This window comes from Natator depressus, chromosome 19, assembly GCF_965152275.1.
Source record: "Natator depressus isolate rNatDep1 chromosome 19, rNatDep2.hap1, whole genome shotgun sequence".
Taxonomy (NCBI): Eukaryota; Metazoa; Chordata; order Testudines; family Cheloniidae; genus Natator; species Natator depressus.
Window position 1 is genome coordinate 13,319,236 of NC_134252.1, and position 22,627 is coordinate 13,341,862.

The 22,627-nt window shown below is 45.6% G+C and overlaps 1 long non-coding RNA gene across 1 annotated transcript in view; it reads right to left on the reverse strand.

The window, feature by feature from the left end:
- The window catches only part of LOC141974727 (uncharacterized), a 187,545-nt gene that overhangs the window by 115,875 nt on the left and 49,043 nt on the right, over window positions 1-22,627 (reverse strand). The window lies entirely within an intron of this gene.

The window sequence follows — 22,627 nt, forward strand, 5'->3', positions numbered from 1 at the left end:
ATACGGATTCTTACATGTTGCAGATCTGCCCCATGGTTTGGGTTAAAATAATGTTTATTTTTGTTAGGCTGACATGAGGAGGCGTGAGGCAGCCATAGTGGTGAATTGCTGGATAGTGAATACAGTGGACCGTAATAGGAGAGGGTGCTCCCCAGCTATGGCAGATTGTCATCGCAGGTCTGGAATACTTGATCTGTGTCCGCACCGCAGCTGCGATTTTGCTGCCCCCAAACACATGCTTTATCCGCAGCCCTCACTCTCCTCTTTTGTCTCCTGCCAGTTTGTAGGTTCTGAAAGGGCATGTGGTCTTTTGGGATTTTATAAGCTACCTTGGACTCTACTCAGTGTTTGGCTGGGAAATCTCCAAAGAAAACCCAGGGTGAAAGAGGGAAAGGTGCTGGTGTTTCAGTCGATGGTGCTGTTCCCTCTGAGTCTATGTTGAATCCCACACCCAAGTGTGGTGCTAGGGGTCACTGGGGTGTGGAGGCATTGACTTGCAGGTGAAGTGGAAACCTGGGGCCTGATCTAAAGTCCATTGAAGTCAATGAGAGGCATTTAGAATCATAGAATATTAGGGTTAGAAGAGATCTCAGGAGGTCATCTAGTCCAACCCCCTGCTCAGAGCAGGACCAACACCAACTAAATCATCAGATTGATCAAGCCCTTGGCATTCTGGTCTCTTGCGGCCATTCAAGATCCCATGGTACTTTCACAATGGCACCTTCACCCCACTGCGTTCCACTTAGACCACATGTTGTCAGTGCCAGATCATCAGCGTGTTCTGCAGCACAGCGCCTCCCTTGGTGCAAAACTGAGCTGTTGCTTCAGTCCTGTCTCAGGGGAACAGTGCCACCTAGTGGGTCACAAGCTGACCCCAGCAGAGGCTTTAAATATGTATCTGATTGCCTGCAACTCAGTGCTAGACTGGGAGATGTACCTCCTCGTGGGCTAGCGTTTGCAGGGACAGGCAATCACACACAAAACACTAGCAGGATCTCAAAGGAAATCACTGCACCAGCAGGGATCAGTTATTATGAATGCCTGAGCCAGTAGCCTCATAGCTTCCTTTTAGCCTCTCTGGGTCCGTCTCACGGCAGCTGAGAGGTGCAATTCCCAGCTCAGGCAGACATAAGCATGCTAGCTCTGATTGAGCTAGCGTGCTAAAAATATCAATGTGGCCACAGCAGCTTGGGCTGGCCACCCAAGTACAGTCGCATCCGAGATCCTAGTTACAAACACTATACAGCCCCTTACAGGCCGTAGCCAGCTGGTGTAACTTAGGGTATGTCTACACTACGGAATAAGGTCGAATTTATAGAAGTCGTTTTTTTAGAAATCGGTTTTATATATTTGAGTGTGTGTGTCCCCACAGAAAATGCTCTAAGTGCATTAAGTGCATTAACTCGGCGGAGTGCTTCCACAGTACCGAGGCTAGAGTTGACTTCCGGAGCGTTGCACTGTGGGTAGCTATCCCACAGTTCCCGCAGTCTCCGCTGCCCATTGGAATTCTGGGTTGAGATCCCAATGCCTGATGGGGCTAAAACATTGTCGCGGGTGGTTCTGGGTACATATCGTCAATCCCCCCTTCCCTCCCTCCCTCCGTGAAAGCAAGGGCAGACAATCGTTTCGCGCCTTTTTTCCTGAGTTACCTGTGCGGACGCCATACCACCGCAAGCATGGAGCCCGCTCAGGTAACCGTCACCGTATGTCTCCTGGGTGCTGGCAGACGCGGTACTGCATTGCTACACAGTAGCAGCAACCCATTGCCTTGTGGCAGCAGACGGTACAATACGACTGGTAGCCGTCCTCGTCATGTCCGAGGTGCTCCTGGCCGCGTCGGCTGGGAGCGCCTGGGCAGACATGGGCTCAGGGACTAAATTTGGAGTGACTTGACCAGGTCATTGTCTTTAGTCCTATTGAACCGTCTTATGGTGAGCAGGCAGGCAATATGGATTGCTAGCAGTCCTATTGTACCGTCTTCTGCCGAGCAGCCATGAGATGTGGATGGCATGCAGTCCTTCTGCACCGTCTGCTGCCAGCCAAAGATGTAAAAGATAGATGGAGTGGATCAAAACAAGAAATAGACCAGATTTGTTTTGTACTCATTTGCCTCCTCCCCCGTCTAGGGGACTCATTCCTCTAGGTCACACTGCAGTCACTCACAGAGAAGGTGCAGCGAGGTAAATCTAGCCATGTATCAATCAGAGGCCAGGCTAACCTCCTTGTTCCAATAAGAATAACAACTTAGGTGCACCATTTCTTACTGGAACCCTCCGTGAAGTCCTGCCTGAAATACTCCTTGATGTAAAGCCACCCCCTTTGTTGATTTTAGCTCCCTGAAGCCAACCCTGTAAGCCGTGTCGTCAGTCGCCCCTCCCTCCATCAGAGCAACGGCAGACAATCATTCCGCGCCTTTTTTCTGTGCGGACGCCATACCAAGGCAAGCATGGAGGCCGCTCAGCTCACTTTGGCAATTAGGAGCACATTAAACACCACATGCATTATCCAGCAGTATATGCAGCACCAGAACCTGGCAAAGCGATACCGGGTGAGGAGGCGACGTCAGCGCGGTCACGTGAGTGATCAGGAAATGGACACAGATTTCTCTGAAAGCATGGGCCCTGCCAATGCATGCATCATGGTGCTAATGGGGCAGGTTCATGCTGTGGAACGCCGATTCTGGGCTCGGGAAACAAGCACAGACTGGTGGGACCGCACAGTGTTGCAGGTCTGGGACGATTCCCAGTGGCTGCGAAACTTTCGCATGCGTAAGGCCACTTTCATGGAACTTTGTGACTTGCTTTCCCCTGCCCTGAAGCGCATGAATACCAAGATGAGAGCAGCCCTCACAGTTGAGAAGCGAGTGGCGATAGCCCTGTGGAAGCTTGCAACGCCAGACAGCTACCGGTCAGTTGGGAATCAATTTGGAGTGGGCAAATCTACTGTTGGGGCTGCTGTGATGCAAGTAGCCCACGCAATCAAAGATCTGCTGATATCAAGGGTAGTGACCCTGGGAAATGTGCAGGTCATAGTGGATGGCTTTGCTGCAATGGGATTCCCTAACTGTGGTGGGGCCATAGACGGAACCCATATCCCTATCTTGGCACCGGAGCACCAAGCCGGCGAGTACATAAACCGCAAGGGGTACTTTTCAATAGTGCTGCAAGCTCTGGTGGATCACAAGGGACGTTTCACCAACATCAACGTGGGATGGCCGGGAAAGGTACATGACGCTCGCATCTTCAGGAACTCTGGTCTGTTTCAAAAGCTGCAAGAAGGGACTTTATTCCCAGACCAGAAAATAACTGTTGGGGATGTTGAAATGCCTATATGTATCCTTGGGGACCCAGCCTACCCCTTAATGCCATGGCTCATGAAGCCGTACACAGGCAGCCTGGACAGTAGTCAGGAGCTGTTCAACTACAGGCTGAGCAAGTGCAGAATGGTGGTAGAATGTGCATTTGGATGTTTAAAGGCGCGCTGGCGCAGTTTACTGACTCGCTTAGACCTCAGCGAAACCAATATTCCCACTGTTACTACTGCTTGCTGTGTGCTCCACAATATCTGTGAGAGTAAGGGGGAGACGTTTATGGTGGGGTGGGAGGTTGAGGCAAATCGCCTGGCTGCTGGTTACGCGCAGCCAGACACCAGGACGGTTAGAAGAGCACAGGAGGGCGCGGTACGCATCAGAGAAGCTTTGAAAACCAGTTTCATGACTAGCCAGGCTACGGTGTGAAAGTTCTGTTTGTTTCTCCTTGATGAAACCCCCCGCCCCTTGGTTCACTCTACTTCCCTGTAAGCTAACCACCCTCTCCTCCTCCCTTCGATCACCGCTTGCAGAGGCAATAAAGTCATTGTTGCTTCACATTCATGCATTCTTTATTCATTCATCACACAAATAGGGGAATGACTACCAAGGTAGCCCAGGAGGGGTGGTGGAGGAGGGAAGGAAAATGCCACACAGCACTTTAAAAGTTTACAACTTTAAAATTTATTGAATGACAGCCTTCTTTTTTTTGGGCAATCCTCTGTGGCGGAGTGGCTGGTTGGCCGGTGGCCCCCCCACTGCGTTCTTGGGCGTCTGGGTGTGGAGGCTATGGAACTTGGGGAGGAGGGCGGTTGGTTACACAGGGGCTGTAGTGGCAGTCTGTGCTCCAGCTGCCTTTGCTGCAGCTCAACCATACACTGGAGCATACTGGTTTGATCCTCCAGCAGCCTCAGCATTGAATCCTGCCTCCTCTCATCACGCTGCCGCCACCTTTCAGCTTCAGCCCTCTCTTCAGCCCGCCACTTACTCTCTTCAGCCCGCCACTTACTCTCTTCAGCCCGCCACCTCTCCTCCCGGTCATTTTGTGCTTTCCTGCACTCTGACATTATTTGCCTCCACGCATTCGTCCGTGCTCTGTCAGTGTGGGAGGACAGCATGAGCTCGGAGAACATTTCATCTCGAGTGCGTTTTTTTTTCTTTCTAATCTTCACTAGACAATCCAGGAAGGTGCATAGACAATCCAGGAAGTTTTTGGAAAGCGTAGGGGACAATTTCCTGGTGCAAGTGCTAGACGAGCCAACTAGGGGGGGAGCTTTTCTTGACCTGCTGCTCACAAACAGGGAAGAATTAGTGGGGGAAGCAAAAGTGGATGGGAATCTGGGAGGCAGTGACCATGAGTTGGTTGAGTTCAGAATCCTGATGCAGGGAAGAAAGGTAAGCAGCAGGATACGGACCCTGGACTTCAGGAAAGCAGACTTCGACTCCCTCAGGGAGCGGATGGGTAGGATCCCCTGGGGGACTAACATGAAGGGGAAAGGAGTCCAGGAGAGCTGGCTGTATTTCAAGGAATCCCTGTTGAGGTTACAGGGACAAACTATCCCGATGAGTCGAAAGAATAGTAAATATGGCAGGCGACCAGCTTGGCTTAACGGTGAAATCCTAGCGGATCTTAAACATAAAAAAGAAGCTTACAAAAAGTGGAAGGTTGGACATATGACCAGGGAAGAGTATAAAAATATTGCTCGGGCATGTAGGAATGAAATCAGGAGGGCCAAATCGCACCTGGAACTGCAGCTAGCAAGAGATGTCAAGAGTAACAAGAAGGGTTTCTTCAGGTATGTTGGCAACAAGAAGAAAGCCAAGGAAAGTGTGGGCCCCTTACTGAATGAGGGAGGCAACCTAGTGACAGAGGATGTGGAAAAAGCTAATGTGCTCAATGCTTTTTTTGCCTCTGTCTTCACTAACAAGGACAGCTCCCAGACTGCTGCACTGGGCATCGCAACATGGGGAGTAGATGGCCAGCCCTCTGTGGAGAAAGAGGTGGTTAGGGACTATTTAGAAAAGCTGGACGTGCACAAGTCCATGGGGCCGGATGAGTTGCATCCGAGAGTGCTAAAGGAATTGGCGGATGTGATTGCAGAGCCATTGGCCATTATCTTTGAAAACTCGTGGCGAACGGGGGAAGTCCCAGATGACTGGAAAAAGGCTAATGTAGTGCCAATCTTTAAAAAAGGGAAGGAGGATCCTGGGAACTACAGGCCAGTCAGCCTCACCTCAGTCCCCGGAAAAATCATGGAGCAGGTCCTCAAGGAATCAATCCTGAAGCACTTACACGAGAGGAAAGTGATCAGGAACAGTCAGCATGGATTCACCAAGGGTAGGTCATGCCTGACTAATCTAATAGCCTTCTATGATGAGATTACTGATTCTGTGGATGAAGGGAAAGCAGTGGATGTATTGTTTCTTGACTTTAGCAAAGCTTTTGACACAGTCTCCCACAGTATTCTTGTCAGCAAGTTAAAGAAGTATGGGCTGGATGAATGCACTATAAGGTGGGTAGAAAGTTGGCTAGATTGTCGGGCTCAACGGGTAGTGATCAATGGCTCCATATCTAGTTGGCAGCCGGTGTCAAGTGGAGTGCCCCAGGGGTCGGTCCTGGGGCCGGTTTTGTTCAATATCTTCATAAATGATCTGGAGGATGGTGTGGATTGCACCCTCAGCAAATTTGCAGATGATACTAAACTGGGAGGAGTGGTAGATACGCTGGAGGGGAGGGATAGGATACAGAGGGACCTAGACAAATTGGAGGATTGGGCCAAAAGAAACCTGATGCGGTTCAATAAGGATAAGTGCAGGGTCCTGCACTTAGGACGGAAGAACCCAATGCACAGCTACAGACTAGGGACCGAATGGCTAGGCAGCAGTTCTGCGGAAAAGAACCTAGGGGTTACAGTGGACGAGAAGCTGGATATGAGTCAGCAGTGTGCCCTTGTTGCCAAGAAGGCCAATGGCATTTTGGGATGTATAAGTAGGGGCATAGCGAGCAGATCGAGGGACGTGATCGTTCCCCTCTATTCGACATTGGTGAGGCCTCATCTGGAATACTGTGTCCAGTTTTGGACACACTGGACACTACACTACAAGAAGGATGTGGATAAATTGGAGAGAGTCCAGCGAAGGGCAACAAAAATGATTAGGGGTCTGGAACATATGATTTATGAGGAGAGGCTGAGGGAACTGGGATTGTTTAGTCTGCAGAAGAGAAGAATGAGGGGTGATTTGATAGCTGCTTTCAACTACCTGAGAGGTGTTCCAGAGAGGATGGTTCTAGACTATTCTCAGTGGTAGAAGAGGACAGGACAAGGAGTAATGGTCTCAAGTTGCAGTGGGGGAGGTTTAGGTTGGATATTAGGAAAAACTTTTTCACTAGGAGGGTGGTGAAACACTGGAATGCGTTACCTAGGGAGGTGGTAGAATCTCCTTCCTTGGAAGTTTTTAAGGTCAGGCTTGACAAAGCCTTGGCTGGGATGATTTGATTGGGGATTGGTCCTGCTTTGAGCAGGGGGTTGGACTAGATGACCTCCTGAGGTCCCTTCCAACCCTGATATTCTATGAGTCTATGACTCTATGACTAGCCTCTGGGAAGGAGAAGATCCTGTGATCATTGAAACACATGCAGCTGGTGGAGAAAAAAAAAGGGACAGCGGTATTTAAAAAGACACATTTTATAAAACACTGGCTACACTCTTTCAGGGTAAACCTTGCTGTTAACATTACATACATAGCACATGTGCTTTTGTTACAAGGTCGCATTTTGCCTCCCCCCACCGCGTGGCTACCCCCTCTACCCTCCCCCCTCCCTGTGGCTACCAGCGGGGAACATTTCTGTTCAGCTGCAGGCAAACAGCCCAGCAGGAATGGGCTCCTCTGAGTGTCCCCTGAAGAAAAGCACCCTATTTCAACCAGGTGACCATGGATTATATCTCACTCTCCTGAGGATAACACAGAGAGATAAAGAACGGATGTTGTTTGAATGCCAGCAAACATACACTGCAATGCTTTGTTGTACAATGATTCCCGAGTACGTGTTACTGGCCTGGAGTGGTAAAGTGTCCTACCATGAAGGACGCAATAAGTCTGCCCTCCACAGAAACCTTTTGCAAAGGCTTTAGGAGTATATCCAGAAGAGCTGCGAATGCCAGGGCAAATTAATCCTTTCACATGCTTGCTTTTAAACTATGTATAGTATTTTAAAAGGTACACTCACCGGAGGTCCCTTCTCCGCCTGCTGGGTCCAGGAGGCAGCCTTGGGTGGGTTCGGGGGGTACTGGCTCCAGGTCCAGGGAGAGAAACAGTTCCTGGCTGTCGGGAAAACCGGTTTCTCCGCTTGCTTGCTGTGAGCTATCTACAACCTCCTCCTCCTCCTCATCATCATCTTCTTCGTCCCCAAAACCTGCTTCCGTATTGCCTCCATCTCCATTGAAGGAGTCAAACGACACGGCTGGGGTAGTGGTGGCTGAACCCCCTAAAATGGCATGCAGCTCATCATAGAAGCGGCATGTTTGGGGCTCTGACCCGGAGCGGCCGTTCACCTCTCTGGTTTTCTGGTAGGCTTGCCTCAGCTCCTTCAGTTTCACGCGGCACTGCTTCGGGTCCCTGTTATGGCCTCTGTCCTTCATGCCCTGGGAGATTTTGACAAAGGTTTTGGCATTTCGAAAACTGGAACGGAGTTCTGATAGCACGGATTCCTCTCCCCATACAGCGATCAGATCCCGTACCTCCCGTTCGGTCCATGCTGGAGCTCTTTTGCGATTCTGGGACTCCATCATGGTCACCTCTGCTGATGAGCTCTGCATGGTCACCTGCAGCTTGCCACGCTGGCCAAACAGGAAATGAGATTCAAAAGTTTGCGGTTCTTTTCCTGTCTACCTGGCCAGTGCATCTGAGTTGAGAGTGCTGTCCAGAGCGGTCAAAATGGAGCACTCTGGGATAGCTCCCGGAGGCCAATACCGTCGAATTGTGTCCACAGTACCCCAAATTCGACCTGGCAAGGCCGATTTAAGCGCTAATCCACTTGTCAGGGGTGGAGTAAGGAAATCGATTTTAAGAGCCCTTTAAGTCGAAATAAAGGGCTTCATTGTGTGGACGGGTGCAGGTTTACATCGATTTAATGCTGCTAAATTCGACCTAAAGTCCTAGTGTAGACCAGGGCTTAGAGTATCCCATGGGCTGCTCTAATTCACATTAGGGCTGTCTTAGTGTACATCTACACTGTACTCAGAGGTGTGACTGCAGCACGTATAGACAGACCTGAGCTCGCTTTGATCCAGCCACCTCCAATGACAACAGCAGTGATGCAGTGGCGGCTTGGGGTAATGCTCAACTACATACCCAAGGTCCCAGGTGGGCTTGTGCAGCTTCACTGCTATTGTTACTGGAGCTGCTAGATCAAAGCTAGCTCAGGTCTGTCTCTACGTGCTGCAGCCACACCTCTGATTGCAGTGTATCATAGAATCATAGAATATCAGGGTTGGAAGGGACCCCAGAAGGTCATCTAGTCCAACCCCCTGCTCGAAGCAGGACCAATTCCCAGTTAAATCATCCCAGCCAGGGCTTTGTCAAGCCTGACCTTAAAAACCTCTAAGGAAGGAGATTCTACCACCTCCCTAGGTAACGCATTCCAGTGTTTCACCACCCTCTTAGTGAAAAAGTTTGTCCTAATATCCAATCTAAACCTCCCCCATTGCAACTTGAGACCATTACTCCTCGTTCTGTCATCTGCTACCATTGAGAACAGTCTAGAGCCATCCTCTTTGGAACCCCCTTTCAGGTAGTTGAAAGCAGCTATCAAATCCCCCCTCAGTCTTCTCTTCTGCAGACTAAACAATCCCAGCTCCCTCAGCCTCTCTTCATAAGTCATGTGCTCTAGACCCCTAATCATTTTTGTTGCCCTTCGCTGGACTCTCTCCAATTTATCCACATCCTTCTTGTAGTGTGGGGCCCAAAACTGGACACAGTACTCCAGATGAGGCCTCACCAGTGTCGAATAGAGGGGAACGATCACATCCCTCGATCTGCTCGCTATGCCCCTACTTATACATCCCAAAATGCCATTGGCCTTCTTGGCAACAAGGGCACACTGTTGACTCATATCCAGCTTCTCGTCCACTGTCACCCCTAGGTCCTTTTCCGCAGAACTGCTGCCTAGCCATTCGGTCCCTAGTCTGTAGCGGTGCATTGGATTCTTCCATCCTAAGTGCAGGACCCTGCACTTATCCTTATTGAACCTCATCAGATTTCTTTTGGCCCAATCCTCCAATTTGTCTAGGTCCTTCTGTATCCTATCCCTCCCCTCCAGCGTATCTACCACTCCTCCCAGTTTAGTATCATCTGCAAATTTGCTGAGAGTGCAATCCACACCATCCTCCAGATCATTTATGAAGATATTGAACAAAACCGGCCCCAGGACCGACCCCTGGGGCACTCCACTTGACACCGGCTGCCAACTAGACATGGAGCCATTGATCACTACCCGTTGAGCCCGACAATCTAGCCAGCTTTCTACCCACCTTATAGTGCATTCATCTAGCCCATACTTCCTTAACTTGCTGACAAGAATACTGTGGGAGACCGTGTCAAAAGCTTTGCTAAAGTCAAGAAACAATACATCCACTGCTTTCCCTTCATCCACAGAACCAGTAATCTCATCATAAAAGGCGATTAGATTAGTCAGTGTAGACACGTCCTCAGCCACAGCACATGAGAGATGCATCACTTAAGTCCCTCTTATGTGTAAGTAATGCACTGGCCTTGTGCTGGGCTTCTTCATGCTAGGTCCTTACAAAAGAGCCTTTTGAGGGTACATCTACACTGCAGTTAAACACCCGCGGCTGGCCTGTGTCAGCTGACACAGGCTTTCAGGTTTGTAAAACTGCACTGTAGAGTCTGAACTTAGACTGGAGGCCAGGCTCTGGGACCCCGCGAGAGGGGAGTGGGCCAGGGATCCACTCCAAGCCCAAACATCTACACTGCAATTTTATAGCACCACAGCCCGAGCCCCGCGAGCCGGAGCCAGCTTACACAGGCCAGCTGTGGGAGTTTACCTGCAGTGCAGCCACACCCTGAGCATCTCCCAGTTCTCAATGTCAGATTGTTTCTAATATAGGCAATACATTAGCCCACTGTTCAGCTTTTAACCTCAGCCTCCTCTTGGCTTTCACCTTTATTTTCTTCCCATCACTGCAGATGAACTTCATGGGGAAATGTGAAAGAAACCAATTATAACTGCCACACTGGTGAGACAGCGAGGAGAGCTGTGAGTTTGAGAATTTGAATGGAATGATAAATCCCATCACTTAAACCACATCAATGAATTTTCCTGGAGATTTGTCTCTGCATTTTACACACACACACACATACACACACACACACACACACCCCCCCCCTAAATATGCAATTCCTCTCCAGCTGCCTCTGACTGAACTGTGGACATCTGAGGAGCCTGTATTTGCAGCACATCTAAATAAGTTTCCCACATTACTAGTCCAGGACGCACTTGGCAATAAAAATCAAATCATCATTGCTTCCTTTGGCATTCAATCTAATAAAGTGATTTTGTTCATGTAACTTAAAGGAACGTGAGTGTTTCTGGAGCAGTTCCATGTATATCAATTGAAAGGAAGATTATTGTATTACTTTTAACTACAAGGCAAGTCACCTCCCCACTCTACCAGTTTCCGCTATCACATTTCACCAGTTTATCTATTTAAACTATAAGATCTTTGGGGCAGGGACTCTCTCTTGTTATGTGTTTGTAAGGCACCTAGCGTAATGAGGCCTTGAACTCACATGGGACCTTCTAGTAGTTTGGATTTTATAGTAGGTGCTACACTAGAACCTCAGAGTTACGAACACCAGAGGTACGAGCTGACCGGTCAACCACACGCCTCCTTTGGAACTGGAAGTGCGCAATCAGACAGCAGCAGCAGAGACCAAAAAAACAAAAAACAAAAAAACAAATACAGTACAGCGCTGTGTTAAATGTAACCTACCAAAAAAATAAAGGGAAAGCAGCATTTTTCTTCTGCATAGTAAAGTTTCAAAGCTGTATTAAGTCAATGTTCAGTTGTAAACTTTTGAAAGAACTATAACTCTTTGTTCAGAGTTTCAGAGTTACGAACAACCTCCATTCCCGAGATGTTCGTAACTCTGAGGTTCTACTGTAGTATAAAATCATCACCTTGGTCAACAGATTTGAAAATATTATTTGCATTGTATTTATTTTATTTCTTCAAATGTATAAAAATCTATCTACAGATGCCCATCCTATACTCTTGGGACCTATTCCATATGTTAAACCACACAGTTTATTGTTCTGATTTCCAAAAAGTGCCCAAAACGCACATGCATCCCCCACCCTCTGTATATGTTGTGTGTGAAAGACTACCCAAAAATATTAGCACAAATTATTACTACTCCAGAACTTTACACCAGGAAGAGGGTGATTTTTGTTCAAAAAGCCACTCTGCCTGCATGAAGCCTGCATATGTCGTGCAGGGAGATGAAATTGACACCCCTGAGCCCAGAGACTCTAAGAAGGCACATAGAACCTTGCAGGATCAGGCCCTTGATTCATAGATCGATTCATAGATTTTGAAACCAGAAAGGGCCACTCTGACCTCCTGCATACTCCAGGCCATTGAACTTCACCCTACAGTTCCTACAATCCAACAACTTGTGGCTGAGCCAGAGTGTGTCTTTTAGAAAATATATGGATTGAGGACGCTCCAGTTCTGTAAGTTTTCCCACATGGGGGCTGATCTCAGTGCAGGATGAAGACCTAAAACTGTGGAGCTGGGCAAAACATTTTCCTTGAATATTCAGTCAAGTAAAAGAGGAAGCTACCCCCCCGTGAACTTTCTTTTGTCTTGGCTTTCTGCTCATCTAGCAAATGAGTTTACTGGCCTGATTGTTTATGGAGACAGCGAATTTGAAGGTAACACCAGGGACTCTCTGTGGAAAGCACATTTTGACTTTAGAAAACCTGAATCTCAGAGTTCTGCTTAGTCAATCAGGGAGGAGAAACAATACTATATGACCCATAAAAAGAAAAAAGAAAAGGAGTACTTGTGGCACCTTAGAGACTAACCAGTTTATTTGAGCATGACCCATGTATCCAAAACTAACCAACCCAACTTGATTTTTTTTTAATTTTGGCTATTCAACATGCTCAGCGAACCGCAAACCAAAATCATGCAGACCAGGAATTATGGGCAGAAATGATCTGGCAAATCACTTTGAACAGCAAAATCTTAGGCTTCTGGCAGACAATTCACCAAAGAAAAGAAAGGCACAATTAGTCAAATAAATTCTTGTCTTAGCTCTCTAAAACTGGATCTAATTAAGGAAACAACACTTAATTCCGTTTTCACCAGTCAGATGTGAGGAAAGAGTCAGACCCTGTATTTCATCCAGTGCTCCCCAATCAGTTGCCAGGAGAAATGCCATGTTTCACTCAAGTCTCACCAATCAGGTGCAAGGAGATGCTATATTTCATACAAGGAGACCTTGCTTGTCACTCAAGGCACCCTTGAAAAGCTCATGCAACTGATAGACAATAATTTCTCTCTTTTTCCCTTCATTAAAACTCATCAAAGCTGATCTATCTAGGCTAACAACATACAATTATGAATCTGCAGCACAGGGGTACATTAGTTACGTTGGTTCTGCTATAGAGAACTGGCAGAGCCACCTTCAGTTGCATGCAGTACATTAATGGGAGCAAGAGCCATGAAAACTCCTACACACAAAGGCACTGGGCCACTTACAGCTGGTAAATGAACCTTGGAACTTACATGAAGCAGAAGGTAATGAAGAGTAATAGAAATTTGAAGCAATTCATTCTCTCCTTCTCTTTTCTTTTCTTCTCACGTACCCTATTTCCTTTTAAGGGGTGTGGAGAGAGGACACTGCCAAGTCAGGTGCAAAGGGTATTTGCACAGCACAGAGGGAGCTCAGACTGAGCTGAGGCCTTGTGCAATTGATAAAATTCTAGGAATTCCCTCCATTCATCCCGCCTACTGAACGCAGGAACTGCATCTCTCAGGATATGGCTCATGTACAGTGGAAATGTCTTTTAGGTCCAATGAAGAGGTCATTACTCTGGCAAAACTCTTAAGACTATCATCTATCTATCTATCTATCCCCACACACAGACCCATTTATCTGTCTGTCTGTCTACCTATCCTTTCACCATCACCGTGATCACTGAGCATTTGAGCAAGTAGAGGTTTTCAGAGAAGATCCATGAGAATAATTAAAGGATTAGAAAACACACCTGAAGGCAGGTCTTCACTACCCGGATTGGTGGGTAGTGATCGATCTATCGGGGACGCGATAAATCATCTAGACGTGATAAATCATCCCTGAATGCGCTCCCTGTCAACTCTGGAACTCCAGCTCTCGAGAGGTGGAAGCAGAGTCAACAGGGCAGCGGCAGCGGTCCTCATGGCAGGTAAGTCGACCTAAGATACACCGACTTCAGCTACACGAATAGCTGCACATCTTGAGTCTATCACTCTAAGCCCTGGTCTACACTAGGGGGCGGGGGTGTTGACCTAAGGAACTCAATCTCTTTAATTTAACAAAGAGAAAGTTAAGGGGTGACTTGCTCATAGTCTACAAGTACCTACATGGGGAACACATATTTCAATATAGCAGACAAAGGTCTAACACAACCCGATCTCTGGAAATTGAAGCTAGACAAATTCAGACTGGAAATAAAGTGTAAGCTTGTAACGGTGAGAGTAATTAACCATTTGAACAATTTATCAAAGATCATGGTGGGTTCTCCATCATAGACAGCTTGTTTCTCTAAAAGCTCTGCTCTAGGAATTATTTTGGGGAGGTTCTCTGGTCTTTTCTGCAGGAGGTCAGACGAGATGATCACAGTGGCCTTGAATCTATGAATCTGTGACAAGGACTAGAATACAACCCATTGAACTCAGTGGGAGTTCTGCCTGACCTAGAACTGAATAAGAACTTCAGGATATAGCCCACAGTGAACATCACAGTGAGAGGAGGCTCTAGATCTGGATCACACTCTGGGGTTTCTATTCCGCTTCACTACACTCTTCAAGAAGCTTCTCTTTAGAGGGACCAAGTGCAAGGCCAACTCAGTCTTATCTTGAGAACTTAAGTGATGTACATAGTCCCCTGCATGGGGGAAATGTCAACCTGATTTTGCTATGGGTCAAATCCTGGTTTTAAAAGAGTCAATTGCAAAAATCCCTTTGATTTCAGTGGGACCAGGATTTGGCCCTACATTGGGTTAAAAAAAATCATATAAGAGTTTTCATGTGGCTTTCCCCACACAATTAACCGGTGGAACTCATGGCCACAAGATGCCAAGAGTTTGGCAGGATTAAAAAAGGAATTAGAAATGTATATGGATAACAAGAACGTCCAGAGTTACAATAGTGAGGATTAATAAGGATCAAGGTTTCTGCAAGAGATTTACACCAGAGCTGATCATATATTTTCCCTCAGAAAATGCTGATTCAATGACATTTTAACATTTCATTGGACTGTATCAACTTAGGCAAAATTTTCATGGAAAATTATTGAAATATTTAATTTCAGTAAGGTCAAAATGTTTTGTTTCAACTTTATTGTTTCAGTGTATATATTATATGAGTACAATTATACATTATACCTTATATACATTATATAGATTATAATATAATCTAAAAGTCAAAATGAAACTTTTTGATTTTATTTAAAACAACCCCTTTTGAAACAAAATATTTTCAGAATATTTCATTTCATGAAAAATTCCAAAATGTTGACTTTTCATTCTGATTTGCAATGAAACCAAAATTTGAAATCTCATAATTTCCTGTGGGATGGAAAATCTAAATTTCAACTAGCTCTTATTTAAACCCTTATGCTTAAAGTCTAACACTAACTACGCAAGGTTAGGAAGAAACTCTCTCTGGCAGCAGATCCTCCCATAACTGTTTACTGCAGGGTTTTGTGCACCTTCCTCTGAAGATTTTGGGTGCTGACCGTGGTTGGGAAAAGATACTGGACTAGATGAACTATTAGTCTGATCCAAAATAGCAGCTCCTATGCGATGGGGCATAGTGGCATGAGCATGAGACTAGAATTTAGGAAACTGGGGTTAGACTCTTAGCTCTCCCTATAGACCGCTGGATGAACTTGGGCAAATCACTTCGCCTCTCTTTTCCTCAGTTTTCCCATCTGTGAAATGGGCATAATGATGGTTACCTCATTTGTAAAGTACTTTGAGTTTTAGCAATTAAATGTGTTACTTAAGACACAGGTGCTATTATATATATATGTGCATGTAAATCTAAAGTGGAATAGGTTCCTATGTGTGTGGTTATTTATTTATGTTAATTTATTATGATTACAAGTTGAAAGATTCCCTTCCTTTAATGCCTCTTTCCTAGGAATTATACTGCTCTGCACAAAGTGTTGCTGCACAAATTACGCTTCCCTTTATTTGGTCTTTAGAATATGGAACTAAAATTAAATTTACACTCTTTGCAGAAAGGTAATTTTTCCTAATCACTCACACTGCTGCACAGATCTCTACAACTTGATTACATTCTAATTAGATTAATTGGATGGAGAATAATTTCTTTCTCCAGGAAGATCAACTGTAAAAGATGAGCAACTCTATAAACTCGGGGGGGGGGGGGAGAAAAACCTCATTCAAAAGCTTTAAAACCCAACCACAAAATGTTCAATAATTAAACTGTTAAATAATTTACGAGCATATCTGTATGAGTCTGGTTTTTTCCCCTTCTCTCTCCCTTCTGACCATACAATTAGATGTGGAATTCCAATTCCTTCATTGATTTTTGTGATAAAAATTTAAGAAACTCTAGTAACAAAAGGTCACACTCTTGTGTTCTTCATGCAAAATGGATTGCCTTTGTTAGAGGGGCAGAAAATATTGAATTGTATAATGCTTCAAGGTCTTTGGCTTGAATACTAATAGTTATTGCTTTACAGAAATGAACATATGCCAAGATGGTTCAGGCTTCTCTTGATCGGGTTCTACATCATCTAACCCCTTAACAAAGATAACTGCTACTGAGCAGTGGGCATACTGGGCTTGGGAAAGGGATGGAGGGACCAGAGCTTGGTTCATCTGCCAACGCAAATATGAACAGCTGCCCATGAACAAACATGCAAGCAGTCTTCTTGCCATGCTGATGAATAGCAGAAGCCTGAGCACTGGAACAGCGGTGGCTAGAATCACATGCAATCTTTTGAAAATGCACCATAATTTATTGTTATTAAGGCAAACTCTGAAGTCCTGCCTCAGTTCTCACTCCCTCCAGTGGTGTCAGGACTCAGTTGATTTTGCACAAATGCACTGACAGTCATTGAGGCACTTGACAGTGTTAGGAGGCAACTGAGTGGGGGTTTTGAAGACCTCAGTGGCACCTGCCCATACAAGCTTTATCAGAATCTTTCCATTGACTTCAGTGGGCTTTGCATCAGGCCCTATAACCAGGAACAAGATCATTTTGGACTTTGCATAGGAATGAGAGGAAAGCCCAGCTGGACACTCATCCTACAGTGTCCCCCAGCATCAAATTTGGAAGCATCAGACCCCGTTAACTCCTAGTGAGGATGTAGAGGCTCCACAATTACTCTCTGTTGTGCCTTAAAAATCCATCTGTGATTAGAATAAAAAAGCTTTACAGCTGACCGTCAGTGTTACACACAGGTCAATTAAGGGGAGCAAATGTGACAAGCTACATTATAGGAATTCTCAAGTCAGCATTATTCCATTCCTATTGGCCTACAAGGCTGTTGAGAAACTATATCTACCCACTATTCACTGAACAAGCAAATCGTGCCTAACTGGGGCTGCATTTTAAGATCATGGCTGCTAAATGATACAGTATCTAGCACTCTTCCCTTTAACTTGTAGCTATTTATTTTGCTGGAGGACTGGTGGTAGATATATGCCTGCTAGGCCGGTGGCTTTGCAAGGTGCAGGGCTGGTTCCCATTGAATGCTAAGTAAGCTGTGGACTTTGAAATATGAAAAATATTTGGATAAAGCAGATAGGCCGCCTTGAAGCCATAATCCACAGGAATAATGACAGGGGTCCAGCAAAGCCAAAGCAAGCACTTAAATTAATAGCAAAAGATCTATTAAAGGGATTAGCCACATGTTGTAACACTTGCGATGCTTTATCTTTCAGCAGTTACAGCAGAGACTATATATTTCCGAGAACAAATGGTTTGGAGATGATTTATATAAGCGAGGATGGAGAGAAATTTTAGTGCCTTGGACTTTGGATCAGATTGGGAATAGATACAGGTAACAGGGGGAGAGACAGTTTATCAGTATGTATATGGTCACATTTTCAACAGTGTAACTTGAGACACGGCAAAGGGGCCTGACTTTAGGAAAGTGCTGAGTGCTGGCACTCAGAAAATTAAGTTGCATCAAGTTGGATGTCCAAAATTCAATAGTCATTTTTTAAAATTTAAAGCCATGACATTTTAACAAACCCAAACTGGGCAGGCAATACGTGTATATATGTATAGTGTGATACCGCATGGCCAGAGGGCAGCAGGAGAGTGTTAGAAGGGAGCCTTATTCCCTGTAGAGGGAAGAAAGTTTGCTATAGATTAATTAAAGCACCTGAAGCCAATTAAAGCACCCAAAGCCAATTTTTTTTTCATAGATACTAAGGTCACAAGGGACCATTATGATCATCTAGTCCGACCTCCTGCACAATGCAGGACACAGAATCTCACCCACCCACTCCTGCAATAAACCTCTCACTTATGTCTGAGCTATTGAAGTCCTCAAATCGTGGTTTAATGACTTCAAGGTGAGGAGAATCCTCCAGCAAGTGACCCGTGCCCCATGCTACAGAAGAAGGCGAAAAACCCCCAGGACCTCTGCCAATCTGCCCTGGAGGAAAATTCCTTCCCGACCCCAAATATGGTGATCAGCTAAACCCTGAGCATATGGGCAAGATTCACCAGCCAGATACCCAGGAAAGAATTCTCTGTAGTAACTCAGATCCCACCCCATCTAACATCCCATCACAGGCCATTGGGCCTATTTACCATGAATATTTAGAGATCAATTAATTACAAAAATCATAGAATCATAGAATATCAAAGTTAGAAGGGACCTCTGGAGGTCATCTAGTCCAACCCCCTGCCCAGAGCAGGACCAATCCCCAACTAAATCATCCCAGCCAGGGCTTTGTCAAGCCTGACCTTAAAAACTTCTAAGGAAGGGAATTCCACCACCTCCCTAGGTAACACATTCCAGTGTTTCACCACCCTCCTAGTGAAAAAGTTTTTCCTAATATCCAACCTAAATCTCCCCCACTGCAACTTGAGACCATTACTCCTTGTCCTGTCATCTGCTATCACTGAGAATAGTCTAGATCCATCCTCTTTGGATCCACCTATCAGGAAGTTGAAAGCAGCTATCAAATCCCCCCTCATTCTTCTCTTCCGTAGACTAAACAATCCCAGTTCCCTCAGCCTCTCCTCATAAGTCATGTGTTCCAGACCCCTAATCATTTTTGTTGCCCTTCGCTGGACTCTCTCCAATTTATCCACATCCTTCTTGTAGTGTGGGGCCCAAAACTGGACACAGTACTCCAGATGAGGCCTCACCAATGTCGAATAGAGGGGAATGATCACGTCCCTCGATCTGCTGGCAATGCCCCTACTTATACACCCCAAAATGCCATTGGCCTTCTTGGCAGCAAGGGCACACTGTTGACTCATATCCAGCTTCTCGTCCACTGTCACCCCTAGGTCCTTCTCTGCAGAACTGCTGCCTAGCCATTCGGTCCCTAGTCTGTAGCGGTGCATTGGATTCTTCCGTCCTAAGTGCAGGACTCTGCACTTGTCCTTGTTGAACCTCATCAGATTTCTTTTGGCCCAATCCTCCAATTTGTCTAGGTCCCTCTGTATCCTATCCCTACCCTCCAGCGTATCTACCACTCCTCCCAGTTTAGTGTCATCCACAAATTTGCTGAGGGTGCAATCCACACCATCCTCCAGATCATTAATGAAGATATTGAACAAAACCGGCCCCAGGACCGACCCTTGGGGCACTCCGCTAGATACTGGCTGCCAACTAGACATGGAGCCATTGATCACTACCCGTTGAGCCCGACAATCTAGCCAACTTTCTGCCCACCTTGTAGTGCATCCATCCAGCCCATACTTCTTTAACTTGCTGACAAGAATACTGTGGGAGACCGTGTCAAAAGCTTTGCTAAAGTCAAGGAATAACACGTCCACTGCTTTCCCTTCATCCACAGAACCAGTTATCTCATCATAGAAGGCAATTAGATTAGTCAGGCATGACTTTCCCTTGGTGAATCCATGCTGACTGTTCCTGATCACTTTCCTCTCCTCTAAGTGGTTCAGAATTCCTTGAGGACATGCTCCATGATTTTTCCGGGGACTGAGGTGAGGCTGACCGGCCTGTAGTTCCCCGGATCCTCCTTCTTCCCTTTTTTTAAAGATTGGCACTACATTAGCCTTTTTCCAGTCTTCCGGGACTTCCCCTGATCGCCATGAGTTTTCAAAGATAATGGCCAATGGCTCTGCAATCACATCCGCCAATTCCTTTAGCGACTCTCGGATGCAACGCATCCGGCCCCATGGACTTGTGCACGTCCAGCTTTTCTAAATAGTCCCGAACCACTCCTTTCTTCACAGAGGGCTGGCCACCTCCTCCCCATGCTGTGCTGCCCAGTGCAGTAGTCTGGGAGCTGACCTTGTTCGTGAAGACAGAGGCAAAAAAAGCATTGAGTACATTAGCTTTACAAATCATTAACACTACAAATCATGTTATCCCATCATACCATCTCCTCCATAAACTTATCGAGTTCAATCTTAAAGCCAGATAGGTCTTTTGTCCCCACTGCTTCCCTTGGAAGGCTATTCCAAAACTTCACTCCTCTGATGGTTAGAAACCTTTGTCTAAATTTCAAATCTAAACTTCCCGATGGCCAGTTTAGATCCATTTGTTCTTGTGTCCACATTGGTACTGAGCTTAAATAATTGCTCTCCCTCTCTGGTATTTATCCCTCTGATATATTTATAGAGAGCAATCATATCTCCCCTCAACCTTCTTTTGGTTAGGCTAAACAAGCCAAGCTCCTTGAGTCTCCTTTCATAAGACAGGTTTTCCATTCCTCGGATCATCCTAATAGCCTTCTCTGTACCTGTTCAAGTTTGAATTCATCCTTCTTAAACATGGGAGACCAGAACTGCACACAGTATTCCAGGGGAGGTCTAACCAGTGCCTTGTATAACGGTACTAACACCTCCTTATCTCTACTGGAAATACCTTGCCTGATGCATCCCAAGACCACATTAGCTTTTTTCTCTGCCATATCACATTGGCAGCTCATAGTCATCCTGTGGTCAACCAATACTCCAAGGTCCTTCTCCTCCTCCGTTACTTCTAATTGATGCGTCCCCAGCTTATAACTAAAATTCTTGTTATTAATCCCTCAATGCATAACCTTACACTTCTCACTATTAAATTTCATCCTATTACTATTACTCCAGTTTACAGGGTCATCCAAATCTTCCTGTATGATTTCCCGGTCCTTCTCTAAATTGGCAATACCTCCCAGCTTTGTATCATCCGCAAACGTTATTAGCACATTCCCACTTTTTGTGAAGAGGTCAGTAATAAAAAGATTAAATAAGACTGGTCCCAAAACTGATCCCTGAGAACTCCACTGGTAACCTCCCTCCAGCCTGACAGTTCACCTTTCAGTAGGACCCGCTGTAGTCTCCCTGTTAACCAATTCCTTATCCACCTTTCAATTTTCATATTGATCCCCATCTTTTCCAGTTTAACTAATAATTCCCTATGTGGCACAGTATCAAACGCCTTACTTAAATCTAGTTAAATTAGATCCACTGCATTTCCTTTGTCTAAAAAATCTATTACTTTCTCAAAGAAGGAGATCAGGTTGGTTTGGCACGATCTACCTTTTGTAAAACCATGTTGTATTTTGTCCCAATTACCATTGACCTCAATGTCCTTAACTACTTTCTCCTTCAAATTTTTTTCCAAGACCTTGCATACTACAGATGTCAAACTAACAGGCCTGTAGTTACCCAGATCACTTTTTTTCCCTTTCTTAAAAATAGGAACTGTGTTAGCAATTCTCCAATCATACGGTACAGCCCCTGAGTTTACAGATTCATTAAAAATTCTTGCTAATGGGCTTGCAATTTCATGTGCCAATTCCTTTAATATTCTTGGATGAAGATTAGCTGGGCCCCCCGATTTAGTCCCATTAAGCTGTTCGAGTTTCGCTTCCACCTCAGATATGGTAATATCTACCTCCATATCCTCATTCCCATTTGTCATGCTACCATTATCCCTAAGATCCTCTTTAGCCTTATTAAAGGCTGAGGCAAAGTATTTGTTTAGATATTGGGCCATGCCTAGATTATCCTTGACCTCCACTCCATCCTCAGTGTTTAGCGGTCCCACTTCTTCTTTCTTTGTTTTCTTCTTATTTATATGGCTATAGAACCTTTTACTATTGGTTTTAATTTCCTTTGCAAGGTCCAACTCTACTGGACTTTTAGCCTGTCTCACTTTATCCCTGCATGTTCTGACCTCAATAAGATAGCTTTCCTTGCTGATCCCTCCCATCTTCCACTCCCTGTAGGCTTTCTGCTTTTTTTTAATCACCTCTCTGAGATGCTTGCTCATCCAGCTTGGTCTACAACTCCTGCCTATGAATTTTTCCCCTTTCTTGGGATGCAGGCTTCCGACAGCTTCTGCAGCTTTGATTTAAAGTAATCCCAGGCCTCCTCTGCCTTTAGATCCATAAGTTCTTCAGTCCAATCCACTTCCCTAACCAATTTCCTTAATTTTTGAAAGTCAGCCCTTTTGAAATCAAAAACCCTAGTTGCAGATTTATTTTTGTTAATCCTTCCATTCAATTTGAACTGAATTAGCTCATGATCACTCGAACCAAGACTGTCCCCTACAACCATTTCTTCTATGAGGTCCTCGCTACTCACCAAAACAAAATCTAAAATGGCATCCCCTCTAGTCGGTTCAGGAACTACTTGATGAAGGAATCCATCAGCTATCGCATCTAGGAAAATCTGAGCCCTATTATTATTGCTAGCACTTGTCCTCCAGTCTATATCTGGGAAGTTAAAGTCTCCCATGATCACGCAGTTTCCATTCGTATTTACTTCATTAAAAACATTAAAGAGGGCTCTATCCGTATCCAGATTAGATCCCGGCGGTCTATAGCACACCCCAAGCACTATCCCAGGGGAG